Genomic DNA, 18,981 nt, shown 5'->3' on the forward strand with positions numbered 1-18,981 from the left:
TCAATAATACTCACGAGGTCGTCCTCATCGTTGATGTTTTGGAGAACATCTGATGACAGTGCCGAATTCGTAAGTCCTACTCTTGGCTCAATGCCGAACATGGAGACTGTTTTATTCCGGAATCATAAGCTCGATTTTTCATAAACTGAACAAAGCGGAGACCATTTGACAAGTTTGTTGTTTTATTATCATGCATCCACGAGGCAAGCATATTTTCTATATCATGATTTGCCCGTTCTATTGATCCTTGGCTTTGGCTGTCCCTGGGCTTTCCGTTGACTAACTATAACTCAGGCCAGAGTGTCGTTAGTTCCTTGATGACAGAATTAACAAACTCTCTGCCATTATCAGAATGTAAAATGCAGGGGGCACCAAATGTCAAAAATATGTCTGTCAGTTGGTAGGCTACTTCTTAAGCTCTTTTGGTTTGCAGCGCTCGCAGTAAGACAAACTTCCTCAGATGATCCTGGTATACCATGATAAACTTGAAATTACGATCAGGGTGTGTTTGCATGTCTATCAGGTCCCCTTGACATCGGCTGTTCATTTCTGTGTGAAGTATTGGCTTAGAAACAAAGCACTTCTTGTTCATACTTTTCATCCGTTGACATGTTTCACACATTGACAGAAAAATATTTATCATTTGAGTCGTAACGTTGGCATATCTCCTAGATGTTTCAGCTTTCATTCTATCTCTACCTCCGTGTCCCACAGCAACATATGATGCTTCAATAACATCAAAGATCTCCTCGGCAGGTAAGTAGTACTTCACAGGCTCACTATTCGACACCAGTTTTTTTGTTTCACCAATTTCGAAAACATTAAACCGGTTCAAACGTCTGTACTGTAAAGGTGTTTTCTTTGCAGCAGATTTTGCCTCTTCAACTTCAGTTAAAAGTTTACTGTAAACGTCCTTAATCATTGCATTATAGTGACTGTCTTTTTCATTTTCCAAACGAATAATTTCTTTGAAAAAATTTTCATTCAAAATTGTTTCTTTATCGGACTGACTCATTACAACGAATAATCACCTCACACTTCCCGAAACACTACCACACGCGTAGCCACGACAAGGGAGACGCACCTGCACACTTTACAAAGGCTCCGAACAGACTGAGAGAAAACAAAACAATACTTTCCCAGTAGGAGAGAGTCCGAACTTGCAGAAACACTGCTATCTGATCAATTTTGGCCAGAACTAGTTTTAACTAGTAAAAACTGTATATGATTCACATTATATACTTTTTCGTTAATTCCAGAATTACCTAACTAACATAGTAAATTCTAGTATTGATTAGTTAATACTATTTCTTTCGAAACGGCTTTGAGAAAACTAGTTTTAGCTAGGAAATTCTAGTTTTACCTAATTTCGGGTTCTGACGGTAACAATATGAGTAATTAGTTCTTCAAATTGTATGCGTTCTTATTCCACTAAATAGACAAAAGTTATGATTATTGAAATACAATAAAAGAAATATTTGAAATGTATCACAATACATACTAACATTGTCTTAAAATACATGAGGCAAAATATCAATACAGGAATATTTCACAATATCAAAATATCAGTTATACAGGAATACTTCAGATTCTTCGTGGAAATCCGTTGAAATATGCAAATGGCATTAATACATATCATACATTTGCAAATGTTAAAATATTCATCAAGCATAAAATACATTATAATAGTAATACAATTGAACATGATTAAATTTTAATATTCAATATACACAGAGGCATATGTCTAAAATACAGGATATGAATACAAAGGTTACAAGGAAATTTCAATGTGTGCATCAAGAAAGGGGAAAATTTCCAATAATAACCGAATGATGGGTTAATTGCTGGGGTGTCCAAGTATTTCATGGTTCACCACGCCATGTCTACCTAGAATGTAACTTGGAAAATAAATGTAATCATCCCTTATTAATATACCCTAAAATTCCTGCCCGAAGAATCGGTCGTATCAAGATGCTAAAGAAGCAAAAAGAAATGTTAATAACAAACCCAAATAGTTTGGATAGATTCCTTAAAAATGTTTAGTTACGGTGAATACCGCAACCGAAGGATACGGTCGTACGTCTTGAATACATATCTTCTTGTGTTTCCTATGACAAGGAAAAGACTACGTAAAATCTTAATGTAAAACATCTTAAAACTTAACAGTCTACACTGCTTGACAGATCTCGATATAAAATATCATTGTACCATATTAGACACATTTGTAGCATATTCTGCAAATACACTTAATCATATTAAAAGTCAAAAACTTTAAAAAAGGTCTGCTGAACCTGGCTTCTGCCTTAAAATAAGCCTCTTCTCAATAGAAGTCCTCCAGTCAAGTTCAGAACGATCAGTTTGACAAATGAAGGTTTCCAGTAAGAAGTGTTGAAATAATATTTCAACAAAGGATCTCCTAAATATAAAGATAACAAACGGGTAGATGCTAAATTATTGGTTTGAACTTCCTTTACCTTTGAATCATCTTTCGGATTACCATTCACACTTTCCTCTTCTGCTCCTTCATTGACTTTGGATAAATGAAATTTCCCACTAGGAGTAAGAGGAGTAAGAGAAGTAAGAGAGCTCGGAGTGTCAGGCGTTACTAAATTTAAATCTTGTAAAATGTGTTCTGGAAGTTGCCTTTGTGCCAAAGTTAACCAGATTTTGCGAGTTTCCGGCGTCGGATTCCGAAGTTTTGTCCTGTCCATGGAGTGTAAAACCTATATATTCACCTGTCGTGGGATCAATAAGTATTAGTATAAAGTTTAAAAATTCTACAAATACATGAAACTATACCTAAGTAACTTAAAAGCGAAAATTGAACACTGAATCTAGTTTTCCTGAAAGTCGGAGTCTCGTTCGTGACGGTAATTTGACCTTTCATAATTTCGTTCGTTGTTCCGGTAATTTTTGTCATTATCACGATCACAAAATTCTCTATTGTTTTTTTTTCTGTGATCATTTCTTCGATCCTTAGAATTACCCTTACGTGGTTTTGGTTGTTTATTGTAATTATGAGGGTTAGGATTCCGATTGTCTCGTGGTTAGTGTTCTGATTACGAGAACGTGGTTGTCGATCGTTGTTGTCACGATCATTTGCATGTCTCCTGTTCCAATTACCGCCTCGCTGGGCGCTGGTATTATTAACTTTATGATTGTAATAGCTATTCGGATTATTATTACCATAACCGAAAGATCTCTGATAGTTTTGAGAAGTTTGATTCTGCCTATTGTTAGAATTGTTACCCTGCGTATGTTTTTCCTCTCTAGTTTGTTGAAAATACAGTGTTTCTTATTTCTGAATAGACGCCAAAAATTCTCTAATATTAGTGCAAGAGTGTAAATAAAGTTCCGTACGAAATCTCTGAATTAACATGTGTATGATGTCTGTTAATATCAAATTCTCGGGTAATCAATTCTCTAGTTTGTTAAACTGATCTAAAGCAAAAACATGTACTGATTATGAGTCTTAGGATTGAATCGAGTTGCTTTACAAGCTGACAGCCTGTGCTGTATCGTCGCGTCTCCAGCGAAAGATTCAACTAACGCTTTTTTAACCTCTTCTAAAATTTTAAATTCCTCATAACGTGTATAGTACCAGCTTAAGGCTACACCCTCCAATACATGAGGTATGGCTTGTACTAAAGCTTTCTCGGACAATTTTGCAACTTCCGCGGCTAATGCTAACTTGCGCAGATATGTATGTACTGATTCAGTAGCGGGATCACCTTTAAACTTAGGAAAATACGCAATAATTTTCGGTGTAAGATGGTCTTTTAATTTAGTTGTTTCTCCTTCCCTATGTCTAGTTTCACAATTATTACGTCTAAAATTTCTATTGGTAATGAGCTTAACATGAGTTTCGTCGCTACTGCTAACTTCACTATGTTCAGTATAAGCTGAATCACTGTTTGGTTGTTATCCGGTTCTAACATGAATGTCACTACCGGTATTAGGTTCCGATTCCCGTGATTTGTTTTCGATTCTTTCTACTTTTTGGTATACTAACGCCAAATCGTGCCTAATTTCTGCTATTTCACGCTGTGCTACTTTAATGTCGGCGTTGTTCTCGAAAGTCTGTTCATTTTTAACTTTAACGTGATCATCTAACTGTCTAATCTCTCGGTAACACATCTGAAATGACCCTTCGTTCTTTTGAACCTGTTCTTTTAAATCTACGATTTCGTCGTGTATTTCGTCTATGTGACTTTCGGTTTCTCTGTGCGCTACGAGACAACGTTCTTTATTAGCGTTACAGATGGTATGATTAGCCTCTATCTGTCCTTGTGTCAATTCTAACCTTTCAGATATACCCATTAAATGATTTGCGTTTTTACTGACTTTCATTCCCATTGAACGTACGTCGCGAACCATGAGCTCTATGTTATCTCTATTCTGCTGAATAGCTACTGTATTATGTTCGACTCCCCTCTGAACTCTTTCAATGTTTTGGTCTACTTTGTTCTCTAACGCATGTATTCTATCGGCTATTTTTGTAGTTCCCTTATCGCATTTAGTTTCAACTGCTTCTATTTGTACCTGTAACTTAGCAAGATTTTCCCTATTCTCATTCAGTGCCTGTTCTTGCCTATCTAATTTTTCTTCGGTTTTCTGAAACTGTTCTCTATTTTCAACTTGCATTTGTTCAAGCATCCTAAGTATGTCAATTTGTTGGTGAGTCATGATGAAAATACAATTACTAATCGCAAATAATAAATGTAGATAGAATTCAAATGAAGTACATATATTACAGAACACTATATGGGTAGGAAAATGTTACGTTTTACTATTATTATTTATATTGGGACAATCTGTAAAAAGAAAATATGATTAGTAAAATTTCCTATTCCAATATCATTAGTACTTATTCATATGTAACTCCTGCCTCCATGCACAAATCACTGACGGTCTTGGCTCGTGTCACTAGTTCGGGCGTCATTAAATTGCTACCTACCGTTTCCCTTGGGTGCTGGCTCCTGAAGAACTCCCTAAGAAAACAGCTGATAACAATTCTGGTCCAGGCTCATACTCTATTTGGGCGCAGATTCCTAACATGGAAATATGACAAGTGATTTGGCATGAGCCACGTTGCTGCTTTTGAGACTCAGGTTGTATAATACTTACTTTTGCGTATGCACACGCATACATATACGCAACTGGTAAGCCCTCTGCTCGCAGGAATTCACACACACATGAATGAAGACGATGTTTACTTAGGTAAATTCCTGTTTATTGAGTATGGATATATGTGGGTACGGAACGGAATAAAACATATATATATATATATATATAACAACACACAAAATTCTCACTTTATAGAGTTAAATGCTCAAGCAGAAAGAATTGCACTGAGGCAATCGAATAAACGAAATGAAGAATAAAACTTTTAACACTGCATGGTAAATGTAGATATACACACACTATTTACGAACACTAGAAACATAGCCCTTGTTTAAATATCACTTGCACTATAAATTGACTCTTCTTACTGAGTCGACACTTTCACTTTGTAACAAAGACGAGGGGAAAGGGGAAATGCTGGAAAAACCCTGGTCAACGAAGTATCCTGACTCCAAACGGATACTACATATCTCGAAGGTAACTATTTGTAGTTTTGCTTCACATCCTATATATTAATGTCGCACCACGAAGTTCTTCGTACTATCACTTCTTCTTATAACGAACTCTCTTTTCTAACTCCTTGTTTCTACTCACTCTTGGGAACAACCCGTTTCGACACTTAGGGTTGACAATGCAGTCTATCAAATAATAAAGAAAAATTTTAATGTTTTCTGCATTCATACGCAGTGCCAATCGGTGGACGTTATAATAGAGAACACTGGCAACACTTTAATTTGGTCCCGTGAGAAAGAAGCTTGGAAAGAATAGTTAAAACAGTGTAGCAGTCTAAATCGATAAATTCTTTCCATGGTTATAGGATTTTTATGCACTACTGTTATACGTGAAACAGTTCGGTGGAAAGGAGCGAACGATGGTAATTGTGTGTATGAGTCATTCCACCTACGACTCCTGCAGGATATGAACACTTGTTCTCACGGCAGGAAGGATGACGTAATAAGAGTGCGTGAGAACATGACAAACACAATATCATTCCCAAACAATATCAACTTCGTATCCAAAAATATCCCCAATCTTAATAAATGTTATTATGAAAAGCGTATATGCGGAACAGTCATGGTGACGAAGACTATGAGTTGGGAAGTATTTCAAGGAAAGAAAAAAATAAGTTTGCTGTGACGAAACACTCTGTGTAGACGATAAGAGTTGCATTGAAAAACAACAAGTTCTTTGTTCTATCTTGAGAAATGATAAGAACGGCCGAAGAGCACCTGCATACACAGAGAGAATTGGCGTTCTCACCAAAAGGAAAAATAGCTGTTCGTTTCTATGAGTAAAATAATAATTTCGTTGCATGAATAAAAGTTAAAAAGAAATACACTGGTCGTCCAAAAACATAGTTTTGTTGCCCGGCAGACGGTCACAAATCTGAATTATGTTTTCAGTAACAACTCTCTAGTAACTCCAGTAATTATAATAATTTATAATATAATTTCAACATACAAATAATATGATATGCTGTACTAAATATAGTGACTTTATGAAAAAGGTTTGCTAACATTACACTTCTTTCGCATTTCAGTCTCTTAAATGATTACGCTCAAATAGTTTGGGATGCAATCCTTAGAGTTACAGAGAAAAATATACCGATTTACATGAACCTCAAATTGACTTATCTGGAATCTTTGGAGATACACAATCGGTATAAATGTATATTCGTAGTCTTTCGAATACTTCTTTACTGTATACTTCCAATTTCAACCACTTCTAATTTTGGTCGGGAGTTCCGGGCTGTAATGGTATGCTCCATTGCCACGCTGAATCAATTGCAGAAAACAAGTTGTTGCTACGAATACCATTTATGTTCTATGCCGATAAGTATTTAAAACGGAGGTTGTTAATTTGAACCACTTCCGGTTTGAATAGATGGTTAATGGAAAAATGAAACGTTTTCTTGGAACGGTGAATCAATTCCAAAAAGTCGTAAATTGATAAATCTTACCGCTTTTACTCAATGGAAATCAGTGTTGAAAAGAGAAATAATGTTAAATTTGATCCACTTCTAGTCTTGGCACAGTGTTCGAAATTTTACTTTGCCGTGAGTCACTGAATTGCTTGCAAAAAGAGAAAAAGCTTTTTGCTGTTTGTTGTTCTTTTCTTTCTATGGCGATAAATGTTGAAAACAGAAAAGACTAATATAAACCATTTTCGGATCGGAGAAAGTTAACAAGGAACATGTAACTTATCCTTGGGACGCTTAATCGATTGAAAGAATAGTTTGTCGATATATCTTACCTTTTCTTGTCTGACATCTGTCGACAGACGGACAGACACTTATACATAGCATAGTTAGGAAGTTTCCTAATTGTGATTACTAAAGCTTTCTGAAGAACGCAGAAAAATGCTATTGTGAACTGTGAATTAAAAATATAACTCACATATTTACCTAGGCGAAAAAAATGTTCAAGCGTAAGTTGAAAACATATAATTGAATATCATCGCTCTTTAATTGAAAATATGTTAAAAATCGAAAACAAAAACTTCATTCCATTTAAAATATGATATTGCGGCCCCGTGTAGCGTAGTCGCTAACACTCTCGCCTTCGGTGTAAGTGGTCGCAGGTTCAATTTTCGGTGGGGAATGAAAGAATTCAGGAAAATGACCTCATTGAAAAATAGTCAATAGAAAACTAAGGCATTCGCGTGAGTTAAGGCGCCCGGGGCGAGAGGCGTGGCTTCACTATTATCCGTATATATGTTAGTTATTTTTCTTCATGTACTTTTTAATGTAAGAACAACGGTTTATAAGAGAGGAAAGGAGAAGTGTTTTTATTATAATTATTTCAGGTTCTACTTTTATCATTCTTAACCCTTTATGTACGACATTTTTAAACAATGGAGTTAAACATGAACTTTCGATATGTTTCTGCTTGAATTGGCCTACAATGAAACATTTCTTCGTAACAATTGAAAAAAGTCATTCCTGAATTTTTAGCGGCCCCTTTCACTCAAAAGTATAGTCAGGTCAAAAAATACCAATTTTCCCAAATATACAGCATATGAAGAAATTGTTATAAACATTGTACTGTATTTCTTTAATAAATTATGACATTGCGAATGAACATTTGATCTTTATTAGCACCCAGAAATAAGTTTGGACATTACTAACAAGCCAAAGTAGCCTAAGAACTAACAGCAATAATGCCGAACCTAATACGTACATCAATATTAATTTCGATCATATTTTGACCCTTCAAGAATTACATAAATATCGTACAAGTAAATCTGTTTAGCTACCGGAAATTCAAATAATGCTAGACATTCACCCCAACGTGACCAGACGTCCCGTTTTAGCAGAAACAGCCCCTTATTGTCAACCGTTGTCCCGTTTTTCTGATTCTCAAACGGGACGCCTAAATGCTAATTCTACGCTCTTCCGTACCAACACTCATTGGAGAGGTTCAGCAGTGCCTAGAACTTCTGAATATTCAAATGAGAATTGAGTGTTCTGTGGTTCAAGTGGGAATTGAATGGAAATTCTGAGTGTTGAAGTAGTTAAAAGTATTGTTGGGTAGTACTTAAGTTAGAAACGCTGTGTTATCATTCTTACTTCTATATTTTGTAAATTGAAACCACTGCTGAGTCCCAAAATACAATGTGGAAGTCACTCCCTTCCCCCACCGTCACCGATTCATATGCATCCCGTTTTTGAAAGTAAGGTCTGGTCACCTTGCCTCACCCCCGCCGCTTGCTCCAACACGTCATTTGGATTCCAACAAATGATGCGACATATGTTTTATGTCATTGTTAACAATTGATTGCGATATTTATACTGACAAGTAAACCTTACCTTTGGGTGAATCGAGTTGCTGACTGAGACACATATGAGAAAGTAGTACTAAATGTGGTCAGTATTTCAGTGAAGTTATAGGTGCGAAGCTCCAGGGGTTTAGGAGATACTGCTACCAGAACATCACATGGAAGTACAGAATAGTCTTCATACAGTTGGAGGTAAAAGCTCTGTAAGACCTCTTGTAAAGACAAAATTTAAATAACAAATATATGGGTACATATTAGGACTAGGGGGAAGTCATATAGTAAGGGTATACCTGACGGCGGCCATCTTGAAATACGCCATTTTGAATTAAGGTGAAGTTTTAAAAATAGGAATAGGGTCATGTGATACATGATTTAAGGCGCAAATTTTATCAGAAGAACAATGGTGACATTAATTTTGATTTACGTGCAATTGGTAAAAAGTTATAGGGAAATTAAATATTTTTGAAGCATATGTATTAGTCCTTTACCTCCTCGTTTTCGCAATATGATTCGATTCGCTTTCAATCAGGCTGGATATTTGAATGAAGAACCTGGACGTTGGATCGCTCCTTACGATTACTGCTTTGACAGAATTGTTAACGACAAATGTGTCAAATGTAACGCGATTGCCTTTGTTAGGTGTGCTCGCTGTGAGCAGAGCCTTTGTGCAAGTCATGCACTCTTTTCTGAACTACATATTGAGTGTAATAATTGAGGACTTTTCTGGAAGAAAGACCCAAGTTCAATTATGACTCAATTCCGCTTTGGTCATTTTTCCTTAAATTAGCAACTTGTTTATGCGATAACATATGCTGGTTAATGATAAAACAACAATGGTTATACCGTTGGATTTATGGTAAAATTTGCTATAAATAAGGTGTCAATGTTATGCGTTTTGTTTAAACCTTTTGTCTGATTCAAAATGGCGGATTTGAACATGGCCGCCATCAAGGCAACTCTTACCATAGACCTGATATTTATCCACCTGCTTTTTATTTAATTATTATCATTAACACAAAATTTACAAGATGGGGTAAAGGACTAATACATATGCTGCAACAATATTTAATTTCCCTATAACTTTTTTACCAATTGCGCGTAAATTGAAATTAACGTCACCATTGTTCTTCTGATTAAATTTGCGCCTTAAATCAAGTATCACATGACCCTATTTCTATTGTAAAAACTTCACCTTAATTCAAAATGGCGGATTTCAAGATGGCCGCCGTCAGTTATACCCTTACTATATGACTTCCCCCTAGTCCTAATATGTACCCATATATTTGTTATTCAGCTTTTGTCTTTACAAGAGGTCTTACAGAGCTTTTACCTCCAACTGTATGAAGACTATTCTGTACTTCCATGTGATGTTCTGGTAGCTGTATCTCCTAAACCCCTGGAGCTTCGCACCTACAACTTCACTGAAATACTGACCACATTTAGTACTACTTTCTCATATGTGTCTCAGTCAGCAACTCGATTCACTCAAACGTAAGGTTTACTTGTGAGTAGCGCTCAGTATTTGTTTCTCTGCTTTTGCAATATTACGAATAAGGAATTTGCTGAAAAAATGCTCCATACCCCTACAGATAAGCTTTTCTTACACCTAAGTGATTCTTATTTCCTACCTTTCTTCACAATAAGTTGATAATATATAGTGCACTGCAACACTTCTTCACATCACAATTATGTCCAAATGTATTAACAATTCTCACAATTCATCAGATGGATCCAGCAGTACAAAAGTGGATCGTAACGGCAAATTTCATTCACAGCGCTGGATTCCACTTCTTGACTAGAGAAAATGGCCTATAATAAAATAACGGAGAAGAATGCCTCATTCCAACCTCTATCACATGCATTAATTTACGACCAAATAAAGCCTGTATCCAAAAGTTCCAGGACTGAAACCGCAAAATGAAAATTTCTTACCTTTGAAGTTAATTTCTCCAACACATTCATAGTACCCCTGTTTTGCATTAGTAAAGCCCTCCCAGCGTTTCTGTCATGCTTGGAAGCATTTTAGGAACTCATTTTTTTTGTAATAGCGCCAACTGCCCTCTGCTATTCTTCTTGAATTTCTTGGTGTTGAATCTTCATCCGAAGCTTCAGGTTGGGGAAAAGAAAAAAGTCACATGGGGCCAGGTCAGGCGAGTATGGACTATGGGAAACCATTATCATGTTGTTCTTAGTCAAAACCTGCGCCACTTTATTGGGCCTATGTGCAGGTGCATTGTCTTGGTTGACAATGAGGTTACCGTTATGCCATTTCTGTGGCCTTTTGCCACATATATTTTCACGCAACCTTCTTAGGACATCACAGTAGAAGTCTGCATTGACCGTGCTTCCCTGTTTCCATGTGGGACAGGTTCTGGGTGTACGATCCCCACTTGGTCAAAGAAACAAATGACCATCGTATTCAATTTGCTTCTTTCCATGCGTGCTTTTTGGGTCTTGGAGACCCAGGAATTTTTCCATTCAGAAGACTGCAGTTTACATTGAGTAAGCATAAACCTTGCTCTCATTGCCTGTAATGACGTTGAGAAGGAGCGTGGGATCGTTTTTCATAGCTTCCTTCAGTTCCTCACAGATCTCTACCCGACAGCCTTTTTGATCCTGGGTCAACACTCTGGGCATGAACTTTGCTGCAATACGATGCATGTTCAACTGTTCAGTGAGAATTCGCTGACAAGTTCCATACCCAATTCCAACCTCTGTACAGATATCGTGTATGGTACGTTGACGAACCTTGTTCACAGCTGCCCTCACTTCTTCATCTTTAGGGGGTTGTTGCCGTGCACGGTCTAACCGATCGATCATCAGCAGCAGTCAGTGGTCTACCTTTCTTCAAACGTCCAAACCACTCAAATATTCGGCTATGGCTAGTGTTGTAAATAGAAAAAAACTTTTTTTTTCAGAAATGTATGTTTTTTAGAAAAAAAACATTGCTTCTCGTTTCTTTCTAAATTTCGTTTTTTTTTTAAATAGTCATTTGTGGTGCATCTTACGTCTATTTAAGTAGGAAATATTTTTATGTAGGTGTAATCACCGTAAAATGCAACATAAATTAAACGCTAGATACTAATACGCTACAAATATTTTACAATTTACATGAATACCATACCTATTAACAATTCGGGTTTCAGCAGTTTTCATCAATATCAACTAAGAAATAAAAGTAGAAATGAAATTTTGTTTCTTCCTGAAAGCAGGCCTTTAATATGTTTGAAAATAATGTAACAAACAGTATAAAATTAAAATAACTTGTGTAAAGGTAAAAACTAACAATAATATGCCTAATAGTATTTTTCTAAATATCATATATAAATAATTTCTAGACTAGATATATATGATATGCAGAGCCGGCTCTACCATATCTGTAACACGTACATATGCATGGAGCGGCAAGTTTGGAGGGTCCGGCAAAATCTGTTATAAGTACAGAGCGGATGTTTAGGCATTAAAAACTTGAAAAATAGCCATTCAAATAGGCACTTAAAATTTAAAAAAAATAAGCAGTAAAATAGGCACTAAAATGTAACTCGAAATAATGAAGATAAATACTCAATACAATTTTAAAAAATAGATTAGTCATAAATAGTGTTCAAAGAATATAACAACATACCTGTTTGTTAATGTCTTCTTTCATTCTATATGTAAAGAACGAAGCTTGATATATACATATATATAGGGAGAGAGATTGTAATGTACTATGTGCTTGTGTTATTTACAGGATATAAATTATATATATTTCCAAATTAAATCTTATTTCAAAGAAAATGCATAGAATACGCAACATTAGGCACTAAAGCAATTATTTAGGTCGTGAGGGGCGAAATAGGCTAAATAAAGTTGGCTTAAATCGAAACTATAATCCCTGATATAAACTTTAAAACGTTATTTTTGATAATATCTTTAGCATTAAAGAATAGACATTTTGCCTAACATCTGGTCTCTAGTTATAAGTATATTATTTAAATTAAATATTTCTTGTATATTATTTAAATTAAATATTTAAATATTTTTTTTACATCCGTACCTGAAACGAGAGTCCGGCCCGAGAGGCGCGAGTGTTACGAGGAGGTGATTTTTTCAGAAAAATTCAGTCTTTTTTTTCGATTTTTCCTGTTACGATTTATGATATGAACTCGTGGTACCGTTGGTAAGTATGCTTTACCGTGAAAAAACGAAGTATGAACCATGATCCTACGATAAATAGTAAGGAAGCAGTAGCTGATAGAGTGAAAGTCTAAAATTTACCTCAGAAAGTGGAAATCCTTAAATGGTTGCGATCTGACGTTTTTGTTACATTTCTATCTGATAATTCATTGTTAAGAGCTCTTCTTTGTTCTATCAGTCCTTCAAGCAATACCTGAATCCTGTTCCACCGAGTTTTAACTTGCTGTTTAAGGGAATGTACTGCCAATCCTAGTAACCTTTACTGTTTTTCCAGTTCTGACGTTGCCAACGTTCTATGTTTAAAGTGGGAAACAATCCGACTAGCAACACCTAACATTTTGTAGATTTTTTATATTGCAGGACCCTTATTTATAGAGAGTTGCAGAGTTTGAACAAAACAACATATGCTTGCATATGGAAATTCACGTACCGCACTTGTGATATTAATAGCATTGTCATAGACAATTGCATGCATTTTATCTGAAACGTTCCACTACTCTGCAACATGTGCTAAGTGATGAGTTAGCTTTACCCTTGTGTGCATCACTCCTACTTCAATTATTTGAAGGACTGAACTTATTGAACTTAGATGGAAGCATATAGTTGGCTGTGATTGTAATATGACTTTCCGTAGCATGCGAAATCCAGCAATGTGTTGTCAAAGCAATCGATTCCGCAGCCATACTTCTCCTTAGAGCACAAGGCCTCAATGTGACGAGTCACAGTTTGTCTCGATGGTGACTGGTAACTTGGTTCTATTTCATTCGTAAATTCAAGAAACCGAATGGCTTCAACGAAAGGCAAAGGAAGACGATCCTTTGATACCATACTACTTAGTTTATTATCAAATCAAGCACCTCTGCTCTTGCGTGAGAACAAGGTTTAGGGCCTCTGCGATAAGACTTTCTCTTTCTTACGTACTCCTATGTTCCCTTATTTGTAAAACATTTTTCCTGGGATCTTTTATGTTACTTTAGAAGCATTTGGCAGAATGGCGCCAATTTGGCGAAATGTTAATTTGGCGGAAAAATGTTATGAAGAGGTTTATGTGGAACAGATCATTATATGAATAGCAGGCGCTAGTTTCAAGTATTGCTACATACTATGGTATGTATAGTCAATAATAGGTACTCGAATTCGGTATTTCGAATTCGTGACGCTTATAGTTGCAAGATCGTAATACTAGGGTACAGGGTAAAATTGAATTACATCAGTAGAATTGAATTTGTCTTTCGGGTTTGAAAAGTCTATGGCATAGGTCGAGTGTAACTGAGTAATAAACTTACAAAAAACAGCCGGGACGGTAGGGCGCTCGATTTGAACATCGGCCTTCTGAATGTTAATCCGATGTCCTAACGTCTGAGCTCAATTGGAATCCGTAGTGTACAACCGCCCATGAAATGATACAAGACTACTGCGTGTGGATTCTATAGAATCAGGGCGCCGATTTCTGTGTAACTTTGGGGATCAATTCAAATACAGAAGGCATATTTGAGGGTTTTAAGACGAATTCAAATTATGGAAAATATTGTATATTTATAAATACAATCCGGGGTCTACATGAACTTTAAAGGAGGCTGCGCCCGGCCCCCAGAAGCGGTGACCTTCACAGATCACTGTGATCATGATAAGCAATGAAGAAATGGTTCGAATATTAACATACCACTTGCACTAATAACACACTGCCAGCATTCTTTACTGTCAGGGGTCTACGCTCATGCACACGCGTAATCGGGAATTCCCGGAAACACACGCATGATCGGAATTTCCCGGAACTTTTTTCCTAACTTTTACCTTCAAACGTTTGACCAAATTTGTTGATTATTGATCAATTCGTTCTTGAGACTATTATCTCCGGGACGGACGGAAAATTCACATGTATAATGGAATTTAGTTAAACCGAAATCCACAGAAACTAATTCTCTCTTGTGCTATATATTGAAAGAATAAACGTCTGAATTCTAAAACCATGTATGTTTCACAATAAATAAAATAAATTAAAACATACTAAAAGTTAACCGAACTCTGGCCACAATATAAGGTTTTCCAAATTTAGAGTGGTCTTAAGAGGAACTGAAAAATCTCTCCTATGTTATTTTCGCATGACATATCTACTTCACCCGAACATGTAAAGGCATTTCCGGCAGGATTATATATAATGAAATTGGGCATGATTGTAGCCTTCCGGGACGATGCAACGATAAAAAAATCAGTGGTTCCCTTTTATGTTAAATTTGAATCATTCAATAATACATACTCCGTTCCTTATTTGGTTCCATTTATTTATATTATATATCTGGTTGCCCCTGACAACCTGCTCTCCAAAATCTTATTATTTTATAACATTTGAATATATATATATCTATATCTATATCTATATATATTTTTCTTTTTATTCGTTTACTTCATAAAAAGAAAAAGAATCCTGGACCGTTTACATATACATATTAATCATTCGAATTTTCGAATGCACCTCGTATACTTGAAAATTACAATTCATGTAATAATACATATATATTATACTTAATTTTATCACAATATTATTGTCATATTTATCATCATATTTATTTTAAACTTTATCATCATCTTCATATATTTATACGTTTGAACAAAGATAAGGCACATTCGAAATTAGATTTACAAATCATTTGATTTTTAAGTCTTTTTTCGGGTCCATTAAAAGCTTTCACAAGTTGTTTGATTCCTTTTCGGGGCCATTACATGCTTTGTTACAATTTAATAATTCTTTACTTAGGCCTCATGAAGAATATTTCGAGAAAGATATATGTGATATTTATATACTTCTTCTTTGAACACAAAAATGATCTAATATAAGATATAGTTAAACAAAATATAGATTAAGATTGAAATATCGACAATAATCAGAACATAAAATAATAATTAACATCTTATTAACATCATAACCTTAATAATGTGATTGATATTTCATTTTGGCAATCATAAGAAAGGCACATAAATAGTATGAAACACAAATATTAAGTAATACACATAACATTAGGGCATATGCTGATATAAATTTAGTAACTGCGATCATAGACATGAACTCAAGATTAAATAACATAAAGTAAAATCAATTAAGCACGGTCCCCTCAGACGCCGCAACTCCAATCTAAGTTACATGTCCAACAAATTCATTCTAGTCACATTCAAAGTCACAAATCGTAATACGGTTATATGCCTTCTTTACTTCTACAGTTCTTAGTTTCTTACGTTGAGATTTTTTGACGTAATTCCTGACATCTGAATAGCGTTTCTGACAAATCGTATTATTCGGCTGTGATTAGATAGCATCATGTTACCGATAAAATTAGGTTCGGATGCACAATCACTATCACTGTCACTGTCACTACTACGATTAGGTTTGGTTACATGATTACTTTTACTGTTATTAGAATTTAGGTTTCATTACCTTAACGGTAAAATTAGATTCAGTTCTCTTTCGTTTTACTGATGTCGAGATATTGTGTCTCTTAAAATGTCTGTACCTACTCCTTCCACAATGCTCACGGTACTTTGTCCTACCTCGGGTTTTGTTTCTTCTATGATCAGATTCAGTTGCATCACCGGTACAAATGAATTTAACATCTTCCTACACATTGCTATCACACTTCAATTTCACATGAATACATCGAGGTTAGTCTCAATAAGTGTTGGTTCGGTTCAAGTTCACACTATATTGTACCATTGAAGAATTTTCAAAATTTTGCAACGTCACACTTGGATGACTGGAATTAACACACTGCATTACGTTCTGCGAAGACACCATCAGACCGTTCGCCAACATCAGTCTGGTCTTTTCGTTGAATACACAATTCAGCAATTCTATTCAGTTAAACAATGAAAATGAAAGTGACTTTTTCTGACTTAATATATCATGAACTCCCGCCCGATCTGGATCTAATTTTCAACATAGATGAGGTTCGGACCTTTGATGACTTTTATAATATCACTTTGAGGGTGCAACTTTGGGAAAGGGGAGAAGCGAGATATTCAAAATGATTGAAAATGACTTATATTAATGTCGAATATATAGTTTTCTGGGTCGCTGAGAAGAACAGTGACACCACCTATGAACAATGTCGCCTCCTATGTTCAAATCCAAATTCATTCCTGAGTTCCTTCGTGGCTAAGCGGTTAGCGTGCGCGCCTCTGTAGTGGGAGACGCGGGTTCGATTCCCGGCGGGAGCTCATGTGTTTGGGATTCCCCGTTAATCAGTAGATGCCGTCTCATATAGTCTCGCTGCTAAAAAGGGACGTTAAACTCAAAATCATCATCAAAATTAAGTCCTGTAATTGAGGGGAAAGGGAGGAGAGAAAATATAAAAATGACCATTATTATCGTCGAATCCGTAGTTTCTGGGGTCGCTGAGTTGAACAGTGACTCCCCGATCCTGTTTACATCCAAACTCAGCCATGAAAATTGGGGTTGGTGAGGAGATACATATAAATGATCAAAAATGTCCGATATTAATGTCGAATCTATAGCTTTCTAGGTTGTTTAGATTAACAGTGATACTTTGGATACCGTTTAAATTCATGACACTAAAAATATAAATCCCATATTTCACGGGTATCAAATTCATAAAATAAGGAGTTGTGCATTAGAATTTTTATTTTAACCCAGCTAAGAGGGTCATCGGTTCTAGTTTTTTCTAAATTGAGAAAAATATAAATAACTTTCCCAGAACGATAAGTTGTATCACAGAAATCATATTGCTTTTATTGTTTTAGAGGTTTATTAAACTTATAGTATACAGAATGACTAAGATATAAGATTTTCTCAGGCTATTTCATGGATTATTGTTGCGGTTCGATTAGGATTCTGCATCCCTTTCACCCACAAGGCAGTAAACGATATATTCGTTTACCAATAACAGTTACGAGGGAGGGATCTGTTTTCTGGAGTTAAGAAATTTCAGTGCAATAATATTTGGAGAAGGAAGAAAGTTAGCATAATAAAGTGTTTTCGCGTTCACCTACGGGAAAAATATCTTTAAGAAAACAGAATTTGTGTCTAATTTCTATCAAATATACTATGTATATACATGACAGGTAAACTGATATAAAAGAAAACTGAAGTCATTTTCGCTATCTTGCTGCTTTCAGCGCAGCCTACTAAGAGAACCAAGCGTAATAAATGCGCTATTGTGTAATCTTCACATATGAAAATGGGACAAATAGATAACTTAATTAATTCTTGTAAAATTGTAAATACATGTATCCAGACCGTGGTTATGGACTGGAGTCGATGAAAATTTTTGTAACCGTTTGTTCATTCCTAACTTTAAAAACTGCCGAAACGTTATAACGTTATTAGATAGGAGAAACTCAATTCAGTGACTGACAAAAAGCTATAATCCACGAATTAACATTGAATGGTCTAAAATATTGCTATATACCGGTATATTCATATGGAGGTTTTTTGTTGAAGTTTAGCGTCCCGAGTCTAGATGAGATTTAGACCTACAGTTTAAAACGGAAACCGAACTGCCGTATTGCGCAAATGCCTCCTCACCGGGAATAAGACTCAAGATCTAGTGTACGGAAAGCGCGAGTATTGGCGATTGGATCAGCGGGAAGAACATCTGACAGTATCTCGGTAAATAAGTGGTTAATTTTTGACGTATCCTTGTGATAACCTGCAATTGTATATAAGTAAACTAAGTAAGTGATTTTCTGCTTATCCATTATATATTCTGAAATTTTCGAAACCGAGCAAAATACGAATATTTGCAATAAATCTATCTTTCCTAACATTGAAATTTTCACTTTACGGTACGTACGCGTCAGGTTCATTTTATTTATAATTAAGAACTGTTTTCCATTATTTAATAAAACGTGTTCTTTTTGTTTAGTACAGTGTGCAAGATATCATAATAT

General features: G+C 35.6%; 1 pseudogene; it reads right to left on the minus strand.

Annotated features, from left to right (window-relative positions):
* Window positions 1-412: 412 nt before the first annotated feature.
* On the minus strand, window positions 413-922 carry LOC145685194 (KRAB domain-containing protein 2 pseudogene; annotated as a pseudogene).
* Window positions 923-18,981: the final 18,059 nt, after the last annotated feature.

The sequence above is a fragment of the Thermobia domestica genome, chromosome 5 (assembly GCF_964235325.1).
Source record: "Thermobia domestica chromosome 5, izTheDome1.hap1.1, whole genome shotgun sequence".
NCBI classification, from domain to species: Eukaryota; Metazoa; Arthropoda; class Insecta; order Zygentoma; family Lepismatidae; genus Thermobia; species Thermobia domestica.